Raw genomic sequence first — 12,383 nt, 5'->3', positions numbered from 1 at the left:
AGTTGCATCAGCAACAGAAGAAGAACATCTCAAAGATCTAGAATTGGTTTCTGAACGTTTAAACAGTTTTGGTATAATTCTTAATCCTGATAAATGCATATTTGGGAAATCTGAGATAGAGTTCTTAGGATTTTTGGTTAACAGCAACGGCATTTCTCCTTTGCCAGAAAAAGTCGACATTCTTCGTAATTATCCGCAACCAAAAACGGTTGATGAACTTCGAAGATTTCTAGCAATTCTCAACTTTTACCACCGTTTCTTAAAAAACGCAGCATCTGACCAGGCTCCCTTACACGATTTGTGCAAAGGAAAGAAGAAAAAAGATAAATCTCTCATCGCCTGGTCGGGGGAAACTATTGCTGCTTTCGAAACGTGTAAACATGCTATTACCAATGCCACGCTTTTGGCTCATCCGAAACATGATGCTCATCTTTCGTTGACAGTCGACGCATCAGATTTCGCTCTCGGAGCTGTTTTACAACAAACTTCCGATGGTGTCGTCGAACCACTCTCATTTTTTTCTCGAAAGTTAACGACAACTGAAAAGAACTATAGTACTTATGATCGCGAGTTGCTTGCGGTTTATAGTTCTATTAAACATTTCAGACACATGTTAGAAGGCAGACCATTTACGATCTACAGTGATCATAGGCCTCTAACTTATGTTTTTCACAAAGTTAATGATAACAACTCTCCCAGACAACGACGTCATTTAGAGTATATATCACAATTTTCTACGGACATTCGTTACATTCAGGGTGAGCGAAATGTTGTAGCGGATGCTTTTTCCAGATTATCCGAAATTAATTCACCTGACTCGATTGATTACGCAGCTATTGCTACTTCACAGAGTACAGACGCTGAATTAACAGCCCTCCGACAACCAGGTAGGGTGCTCGATATAAAACCAATCAAATTCGGTCCTCAGGGTACAGAACTTTTTTGTGATTTATCCACTGGAATTATCCGTCCCTACGTACCAGAAAAACACCGATATCACGTGTTTACGGTCCTTCATAACCTCGCCCATCCAGGCGTTAAATCAACTGTAGACCTTATTCGTCAACGATTTGTGTGGAGTTCAATACGCAAGGATGTCACACGATGGACCAGGGCGTGCATCGAGTGTCAACGCTCAAAAGTGCATCGCCACACTCGATCTTCCATCGGTGCATACCCTTTGTCCCAATGCAGATTCTCACACATTAACATCGACATTGTTGGTCCTCTTCCTCCTTCTCGGGGTTTTACCTACTGCCTTACCTGTGTGGATCGATACACCAGGTGGGTAGAGGCTTTCCCGATGGAAAGCCGAAACTGTTGTAGAGACATTCTACTCTGGTTGGATTAGCAGATTCGGAGTTCCGGAATCGGTTACCACCGATCAAGGGAGACAATTCGAAAGTGATTTGTTTCGCGCATTCGTTCGTTTTCTTGGAACTCAGAAAACACGCACGACAGCGTATCATCCGTCCTCCAATGGCATCGTTGAAAGATTCCACCGGCAGCTCAAAGGTGCCATACGCTGCCATGCCACGGAACGTTGGACTGAAGTGTTACCTACCATACTTCTGTCCATCCGAGCCAGCATCAAACCGGACATCAACACTTCTGCTGCCGAGATGGTTTACGGATCACCATTGCGCCTACCTGGTGAATTCTTCCGTAGTTCCGACCCTCAGCCAACACAGCCGGAATTTCTACGTGCTCTACGAGATCATATAAACACTTTACGTCCGATCCAAACTTCAAGGCATGGAACTCACAACGTTTTCGTTCATAAAGAACTTGCTGTTTCTTCCCATGTGTTCGTGCGGCTGGACACTGTACGAAAGCCCCTTCAACAACCATATTTGGGGCCATATGAAGTGATTGAACGATCTCCAAAAGTATATACAGTGAACATGAAAGGCAAACTAACGAAAATCTCAATAGACAGATTGAAACCAGCATTTTTGCTTGATTGCACTTTTAATGAGCAATCACCGTTCACTGAACCGAAACAGCCTTATGTAACTCGATCAGGGCGTACGGTTCGTATAAGAATTCCTTGATATTATTCTTATTTGCATATTTTTTCAAATGAATAACATTATTTTTTTTTTTTTGCAACATTTTTTGAGAATTAATATTATGTTTTGCAAAAAATTTTCATTTTTCTTATATGTATATTATATATGTCTATTATCTATTCTAGTAATCGTTTTTGCACATACGTACATTTACTAATTTTTGATCATTTGTAATTTATTTTTTTTGCTCGACTATTAATTTGTGCATAAGGTATTTTCGTATTGCGTATTTTTTGAATTTTTCGAACAAAATTTTGTTTTTTGCACATGTCAATGCCATATTAGTTGCCGTAACTATATTATCATATTTTGTACATTGTGCCATATGCCGTCCTTCAGACTCGTGGGGGAGTACTGTGGCGCTACTTGTCTTGAACAATTTTTATATTTTTATTATATTTTTTATGCCACTTACTAGCTAGGCATTATCTAGTGTGTTCTTGTATTGGAGTTCAGTCTGGCTCCAACTGTCGACCGAACATGTCCTAAAAGTCTCTCTCTCTTCTATTAAATAACTAAAAAAAGAAAGGAGTCATGACTGTATGTTTCCGAAATAACAACCAGACACATCCACCAGCACTAGCATCACCATAACCTCATCCCTATACCTCACAGCAGTCACAGTGCCTCTTTCAAAGACATGCCTGCCCAGACTATTAAACCTCCTCCATAATGGTCGATTTCGCGGACATTGGACCTACGTAGCGGGTCCCTGGTTCTCTCCATATGAACGCACGGCGAGAATCGGTATTTAGGCTGAACCTGGACTCTACAGTGAAGAGAACGGTCGCCCATTGATCCATACTCCAATCTCTGCACCATGATAACCGGATTCTCCTGTCAGAAGTGAGCGGGACGCAAACAGCAGGTCTTCTTGCAAACAACCCTCTCTCATGAAGTCTTTTGGAAAGTCACTCTTGATACATGGTTCCTGTGGCTGCAGACAAGTCATGAGAAGCTGTAGCACTCCTGTTTCGCCTCGCTATAATCGACAAATGGTGATCTCTGGCCGTCGTGGCTCTTGGACGACCTTGCCCAGACTTTCTCTCGATGGATCCAGTATCCTGGAACTGTTTCCTTAAGTTACACACGACGCTGGGCGTTAAATTGAACTCTACAAATCTGGACTTGTGATTGGCCTGCTTCTAGCCTCCCCACAATTCGCCACCTCATTCCATCATCTAAACGTTGGTGGTTACTCATTTTTACTGTTACGATTTGAAATTAACCGATAGCTGCAAAATAACACCAAGAAATTCGCCGAGGTGTGCTAGCGAACGAAATGCGTCTTAACTCACGCGCGTTTATAAAGCCTGTTTCTCTACTGGCTCCGCCTACACACACGTGTACGCTTACGTATTTGACGTACAAGATTTGCATTTTTGTCTAGAAGCAGTGGTTTTCATGAATTTCGATAAAATATGCAAATTCTCTTATTTCATCAGTGTATACAAACCCCCCTTAAAATATGAATGCTATATTTGTGTGAGAGGTCTACACGTTATTTGGATGTTTTCTAGTTAGAAGTATGCCTCTAGAACAAGTCTTCAACCTTTTCCTAATCGCGAGCACCCTTACAGCAAGTGACATACAAATGCATGAAATCGGGATTTCAATCCTTGAATGCAATATGCACAAGGTGTGTACGTGAAATTAAGTTTTTGCGAGCACGAAATCGGACAGATGGTTCACAGGGAGCAACGGTTTGCAAGTAATTTATAGTTCGAGGAGTTATTCATGGATCCTGTATATTCGATATAAAACTATTCGCGACAAGTCACGATCAGATAAAGATTGAATTGGTAGATATTTCTTTTTAATGAGGCCAAAAAATAGTATTTTTATAAATAAGGAATCGAAATGCTCTGAAATATTTTGTTTCTAAAATAACTTGATATAAATAGGAAAATTGATATTATTTATAGCATCCACCGCTCAATTTAATGCTTCTCACCAATTCCTTCGATGTTACTTCACTTCCCCGGTTTTCCTCCTTTTTTAATCTCACGAGATTTTATTTAAAAGCGCTCTAGAATTTTGAATGCTTTAAAATTTTCCAATTGCATTAATGGTTTCCTCCTTTCCAGTTTCTTATTTCGTTTTTCAGATTTTTTTGTCGAATGAATAAAAGTGCGAATTTCGCATTCGAATAGTTTCCGATTGCAAAACCACAACTACCATCGTGTAAATAAGTTCTTAGTTTTATCGTCTGAAAAAGATTTATTTCTCCAATGACGGAAAGAAATTAATCTAAATTATTTGGATTGGTTGAATGTATATTGAATTTTTTTTTGAGGTGAACTGTTTCTTTCGACTGATACTTTATGTAGATACGATTACAGTATATTTTATGCCATTTGCGGCAATTGTCGATTGAGTTTCTATCCGAGAGAATAAAGAAAACGTTCTATATTTTCTCAAATCTTTTTTCCTGACTAAATATGCATTTTACCAGAATTTAATACTTTCCCTATTGTTGAAGTGTCATTTGGAAAATAGACGTTCATTCGGTCTCAATAAGAGCACGACATACTGCCAAAGCCCGAAATTGATCACTTCCTGAAGTGGTTAATTTCGTCATGAATTGATCCGACCACTGCTCAAGTTTCGGGCTTTGACCAACCATTTCGCGAAGTGGCCGGACATCCCTGGCCAAAGTTTGATAACGAAAGGTACAATTCGGGATCATCGCCAACTTGACGTATTTTTTCGTGATAAGTATATCCACGTTAGCTATGGTAACCCATCAAACCGCAGTCACCATGCAATAATTTTTTTCCAAAAAATTTGAAAGAACAAGTTTTTTCCCCCTCTCGAATTTCTTTTGTTTCTCTCGTCACAGCTAATCCAATACAGCCACTACACATAGTCATGAGGGGCCCGTTCTTCAAATTCTGCCGCCTGAGGAAAATAATATTTACTCTCCCTTAAAATACGAATTTCTGAAAAGAGTTTGCTTTCTTCACCTCGATATAGTGGTTCCCAAAATGTTGGCTTGGGGGTGTAACTGATTTCGTCAATATCCTAGATAAAAAAATGTCCCTGATGAGAATAAAAATATCGAATCATTTTTTAATAACTCGTCTTTTTGAAGTGGGAGGGTGATTCCACATTGGGCGCACCTCTTACATTTTTCTAATTATATATCTATATACAGAGTGATTATAAAAAAACTATCCCGACACATGGGCCATACCATTCACTGAAACTGAATGAAATTTCGGCATAAGGTATTTTGATGTATGCGCTCAAGAATGATATGGAAAACAACAGTGTCACTCTAACAGTTACGGTTACAGTGAGAAAATATCAAATGGCAACACCAAGTTTTTTGTATTGGAATGTGATCTCCTTTGTGAAAAACCCTAAATAGCGTTCGAACGGCAACTGTAGCATGAAAATCACCGGCGGTAGATAGGCTAAAAGTGAGGACAACCAATAAGGACAGAGAAGCAGCTTAAAATAAAGCATTTTATTGTGTTTCACAAATTTTCCACATGACCTTGTGGAGGACTAATCAGGCTGGGATCTCAGCCGAAGAAACGGTGTGACGAATGAAACGAACATTAATGCTCTGGTGCACGGCAAAGTACTTTTTACTTTTTCCTTGCCTAGCTCCGGGGATTTTCGTGCTACAGGTGCCATTCCAACGCTATTTAGTGTTTTTCAGTATGGAGATCGCATTCCAATACAAAAAACTTGGTGGTGCCATTTGATATTTTCTCACTGTAACCGTAACTGTTAGAGTGACACTGTTGTTCCATATCATTCTTGAGCGCATACCTCAAAATACCTTATGCCAAAATTTCATTCAGTTTCTGTGAATGGTATGATAGTTAGGGGCCCATATGTCGGGATAGTTTTTTCATAATCACCCCGTATATAACGCATTAAAGTTCTACATAAAATTTGAATAAAATTTTTCAAATTCCTTTTAACAAAATCAAGTATGTGTTTTTGATCATTTTTATGAGAAAGCCCGAAAATTAATATATTTATTCTGAATCCAAAGACAAAATTTATTGAAAAAAATCATTTTCCTCATGTCCTAGTTTTTAAAATCGTGATTCTCCGCATTATGTTGCCTATACACGTGTGTAGCATAAAGATAAGTTTTTCCCTACCTTTAAATATAAAAAGGTTTCAAAACTAAATATATTCCAGCGGAGTAACAGCCCTGAGTTCATACGTTGTGACCATAGCCGTAATACGCAGGAGAGAACATTTAAATACATTTTTTTCATATTCCTTGTATTTTCTCGTATACATTCTTGATTTAAATATACATAGATACTTTGCCCCCATCAGATGAAACCCGTTCACTCTGATATTGCTGAATGCCATGGTTTTAATATCGTCATCAATCAACAAATTCCTGTCACCCCCACTTCCAACCTGCTTAGATCTTTACATAACTCAGTAGTTTTCATATCCCTTTATATTTTCTCTAACGTTGAACACGTGACTAATCCCCTAAAAAACCCACTGTTTTAAGTCGATCATTATTTAACGATAGAAATATCAATAAATTCACGTCTAATCGGGAAATCTATGGTGTTTAAAATAGCATCCCTTATTATATTCTATTAATTACCATCAGGCTTTTTATTGCAATATTCCCGCTATATAAGTGTTTAAATAAAATGATACTCAAAAGCACTGAAAATAAACAAAAGTTTAGATATTGTGGAGTGTTTATATGCACCGATATGAATTTTTTTAAATTATATAATTATCCTAATAAATGTAGGCTATATTCAGAGGCGGGTTTAGTTTTCCCACCTGTGGGCTATTCAAACCTTGCCTCCCTTCTCACTTTCTAATTCATGTTCTTGATCACCAATTACTCAATTTTGATTACGCCTTGAATTTGTCATATTGGGATAAAGCCCGCATACCCCCTCCCCACCCAGGAAATATACCTCTGAATATAATCCTTTATTGTCTGTTAATGTTAATTCACTTGTGATGCAAGAAGAAATTTTTACTAATCGTTGACTGGAGTTGAATGAGTGTCATGCACATGAAGTTACATACAATGTGCTAATTAAAAGTCTGATTTCATTCTTTTTACTTGAGAGTTGTTACTTTAGAGATAAAAAACAATCAAAAATAAATTGACATTTGCTGTGCTTGCCCACGGTACTTTATGGAATGGGTATGAGCACCCAGAGAAATTATTCAGAAATCAAAATTTCCTACATGAAGATCAAGACAAGAACCCACAAGTTCCAAACATTTCCGGCACCCTTGGCCAGTCATAAGCGCCGACATGAAGGAAACATTGAAGGAGGGGGGCTGAAAATCTCCATTCATTCGGTATATAAGGGACTCAAACCCGTACTCAGGAGGCGGAATGGTGTATTGCATTGTATATGCATAAGTTAGTGGAGTGGAGGAGGGGTTCATATGGCATCAGCCCCCAGGTTCCGGCGCCTGTGGTCGTAGTGTTTGAACATTATTTCGGTGGAATAATAAAGTGATTTGAGATGTACATCGCATGCATTTCCAATTTAAAAATAAGACTTCGCAGTTGTTATACATAAAACTTAGATATATTGTCGATAAAAATTCCTCAGATATATTCTCTGCATGGATACATTTAATAGTGAATTACGTAAATTGTGCTGGGAGGGGGGACACATGATCGAAATTTATTATCTCCTTGTGCGCTCCCGACGCCCCTCGCTGCAAGAAATGGAAAGCCCGACAAAACGTGGGAAGAGCAGCCTATACGGTGGAAACTAAATTTTCAAAATTTATTTGAGCCCAATTTATTATCTTGGTGAGATAATAATGCCAACAACGCCCATCACTGCCAAAAATGAAAATTCCGACAGAAATGCGGCTTATATGGTGAAAATTAAATTGAATGGCAATTTATTATCTTGGTGTACGTTCCAATGCCTCTTGATGACTTCAATTAATACTTTCCTTCATTTGTGTTAAAAATTAAAATAGATATGGGAAGGGGGAACATTTCCAAATAAATGAGAAAAAAAATTAGTTCCATTTTTTACACCTAAAGCAACTACCCTATTTATAAGATCACAACAAACATTTGAATTTTAAAGCAATTCAAATTTTTCGTAACGAATTGTTTCCGCAGCTAAATGACTCCACTGCAACTTTGTACAACGACGAAATGAGTCTGCGACAAATTTGTATCGCGACGAGTTTGTAGCACGATGAATTGACCTAGACCCAGAGGGACATAGATTTATTTGAAGGGGTGCAGAGAAGAGCTACGCGTGTCCATATTGGCACACGGGGATTGAGTTATGCAAACACAAAACATGGCCCCCGCTCTGCCCCTTGTAGGATATAAGCAGGCTACCTAGAGGCTCGCTCTGAAGATTACCTAGCAGCTAGGCAATGCTGGGAAAACTCTCTTGATACCCGGGCCTGGCAGGCATCCCCGGCCCATGAGCCACAGAACCCAACCCTGCCGAGTCCCCCATTGCCTCCGACTCACAACAATCCCAAAGCCCTCGGAAACCCACGCCGGTCGCCAAGGAGCCTTTGGCGGATCGCCCAACGAAGATCACTGTACGCTGTCCCCGACCCATCAGCCGATCTGAGACACCAACTCCTCTCATCTTGCCCTCTGTTGGAAGGGTTTTTGCCTAGGCCCGAATCTGAAATCATGTAATGTATATTTATGCAACTGCTATCAATTCCTGTACTTGTGCAAATGTGTAGGTGAAATAAATTTGAATTTGAACATGGGGGGGGGGGGAAGGCGTGCCCTCCCCAAGAATATCAAAAATGAAACATATTTTCAAATATTCTAGTAAAACAGCGAAAGAAAATCTTTATCAATTTCTGTTTGAAATGCTTCTGAAGGTAGGTTAGCAATTCAAAATTTCTCTGGGAGAGATTCCTTGTGCTTCCCCAAACCTAATGTGTCCCTCTAAAAGCCGATCTTGTGTACGAATGCTCGTTACTATGGTAGGGTGCAGGGTATTGGAATGTGGTAGGGTTTTTCATGGTGCAACCTGGTAACGCAAATTCTACCACAAGTTTTTATACCGCTTAATCAGTTTGACGCAGCATAACCTTGATGGTCCGCACCAATAAAAAACAATCTCAATCCAATCTGAAGGTTCATATGCAGGGGCGGCTCGAGCTTACCTGCCGCTTTAATGGCGACTCTGACAGGAGGCTTAGAAGCACACCATTATTTACCGTGCAAAATATTTATAACCATACGTCCCGTTTTTGAAGTATAGTTTTTCTGTTGCTTTTTTTTTTTGTTCCAGAATTATTTTAGTATTCATAATATTGCCAGATAACTTAATCCTTGAAACATCATTTATTTTTGTGAGGCATCATCACTTACCCTGTAAAGATGATGTTATTTTTAGTAAGAAATTTTATTCAAAGGTGTTTCTGGTACTCCAGGGACGAGAAGTGAGAAGCCGAAATTTTCCTTTACTTTCATTTGACTATTCTGGAAGAAATTCTGGGTGAGGGAACCAAAATGCACGCTTGCCTCTTGTGAAAAAACAAACTTGTGGCAAACTTTGAAAACGGCGAAACTACAGGGCCGTTGCTTGGCCATGCGACCAATTGCAGCCGCACCGAGCACCTCTCAAGATGAATGCTAAATCTGAGGTTAATTGGTAGAAAAAAGTTCCATTGGCAGAAAAAAATCAAAGAAAATGTTTTCTGTGTGTTCTGGAGGGCCGCAAATTCCAAGATGAAAGGACGATTTTTTTTTTGGTTAGGAATTGTTTAGATAAGTCGTGAGGGAAGTGCATGACCCCCAAGTGGAGGGCTGACAGGGCTCCAGCTTGATTTCCCAGGACCAAATCCTCATAATTTTTCTTTTTTTCTGCAGAAGGGACTCCATGGAAAATCTGGTTTTGGATCCCGTGGAAGATTCCAACCTAGAGGCCCTGACGCAGGATGTAGGGCTATGGGGGGAATAGGTAGGAGGATATGTACCCGTGCAGACAAAATAAGTCTTGCACGGGTACAGATTTTGTCTCGAGCAGCCCAGACAGCTTACGTTCTTGTTTCTGGTATTACAGTCAGACGCCCTGTCTATTTTCTCAACGTTTCCTTTGTCGAGGTATAACTCAAAAGCGTGATATCATGTGAATTTTTACCGCGTTAAATTTTGGGGTCTTAACTAAAGTCTACTTTGCCGCCTCTTATAACCTGCCGTCCGTGTGCGCCACACCCCTTGCACCTTCGCTTAAGTCGTTCCGTTCATATGTACCCTTGAATGAATGATAGCACATATCATAGCAAATCCATCTGAAATATGTTTTTGGTGAAGTGATGTTGTGCTCTCTCTGAAAACACCCTCTACCGCCTTTGCTATTGCGATTCGACCCACTCACTCTATGACCAAAAATGCTTGTTTAGATGTTTCATATCACCTCTTAAAGTTTGTCCCATGACTTTAGAATCACCCTGCATTACATGTGAGAAACATTAATGAAGTACAACCCCCTGCCGCTAACCAACATATAAAACTGTTGCAGTTCTTCGATCAGTATCAACGGCCGGATTTTGATTAATATGCTGCCTGACAAAAAACAATATATGATATTAGTTAACATTTTAAAAGCAAAAGTATTAGTTAAATTGTTAAGTTTGCTTCAAAATTTTAACATTTCTTATTTTTACACTGTAAATTAATGTTAGTAAAACACGCGAAGTGTCGACGTCCTAAGATTTCGTTGATTAAAATCAAAAACTTCGTGAAAGCCAAGAACAGCTGACTGACGGACTGAGGTAGATACATTTTCTCAGGGCGTACCGAGTCTTTAAGACTCCCTCAAGCTTCCCAGTTTGATGCTGCTCCGTACGAGCTGGATGAAGAAGTTAAGAAACTGTTTGTATGTGATAGTTGAGTGTGTGAGTGTAAGTGTATAAGAGGCGTGTCAATAAAAGATAATAAAATTTACAGCCCATACCCAATAATAGCTACATTTTGCAAGTTTTACTAATGTTAATTTACCACACACAAGTAACAACTGTTAAAATTTCGTACCAAACTTGATAATTCCATTCATATTATTGCTTATTAAATGTCAACTAATAATATGGCGTTGTTTTTTTTTATTCGGCACGTTAATCAAAATTCAGTCGCTAATTTCAATGGAATCGTAATTTTGCAGTTTTATTGATAGGTGACGGCAGGGGTTCGACTTCATCAATGTCTTTCTCCCACGTAAGGTGATACTGTACTCTGTATAACTGTTTTCGATATTTTCTACGAGGCATAATTTTGCTGATGGAATTTTATTTTACCCGCTTATTGATTACGGAAAAAAGTGCTTAAAAAAGGCACCATTTTCTTCATGGTGAAAAAGAAACACAGAATCTGCACTTTTAAACTTTACTGAATATGTATACAAAAATATTGATTTATCTTGAAAGACTATAAGCATTTTCTTAGATATCCGGAAAACATTTGACAGTGTCGATCACAGAGTCCTGCTCTCAAAATTACATTCTTGTGGTATGAGAGGCAACAGTTTTGACTCTCCGATCGTATCTTACTAACAGAACTCAATGAGTAAAATGCAACGCTCATTTCAGTAATTCTATGAATACTATCAGTAGAGTTCCTCAAGGATATATACACTGAAGAGCCAAAAAAACTGGTTAACCTGCCTAATATCGCCCCGCGAGCACGCAGAAGAGCCGCAACACGACGTGGCATGGACTCGACTAATGTTTGAAGTAGTGCTGGAGGTAATTGACACCATCAATCCTGCAGGGCTGTCCATAAATCCGTAGGAGTAAGAAGGGATGGAGATCTCTTCTGAACAGCACGTTGCAAGGCATCCCAGATATGTTCAATAATGTTCATGTCTGGGGATTTTGGTGGCCAGCGGAAGTGTCTAAAGTCACAAGAGTGTTCCTGGAGTCACTTTGTAGCAATTCTGGACGTGTGGGGTGTCACATTGTCCGGCTGAAATTGTCCAAGTCCGTCGGAATGCACAATGGGCATGAATGGGTGCAGGTGATCAGACAGGATGCTTACGTACCTGTCAGAGTCGTATGTAGACGTATCAGGGGTCCCATATCACGCCAACTGCACACGCCCCATACCATCACAGAGCCTCCACCAGCTTGAACAGTCTCCTGTTGACATGTAGGGTCCATGGACTCATGAGGTTGCCTCCATACCCGTACACGTCCATCAGCTCTAAGCAATTGGAACCGAGACTCGTCAGACCAGGCAACGTGTTTCCAGTCCTTAATAGTCCAATGTCGGTGTTGTCGGGCCCAGGCGAGGCGTAAAGCTTTGTGTCATGCAGTCATCAAGGGTACACGAGTGGGCCTTCG

This window comes from Pholcus phalangioides, unplaced genomic scaffold (assembly GCF_987345545.1).
Source record: "Pholcus phalangioides strain wild (caught in Gottingen) unplaced genomic scaffold, Ppha-v1.0 ptg000009l_1, whole genome shotgun sequence".
In the NCBI taxonomy this organism is placed as follows: Eukaryota; Metazoa; Arthropoda; class Arachnida; order Araneae; family Pholcidae; genus Pholcus; species Pholcus phalangioides.
The sequence above is the reverse complement of the archived record's forward strand: the minus strand, read 5'-3'. Positions refer to the sequence as shown.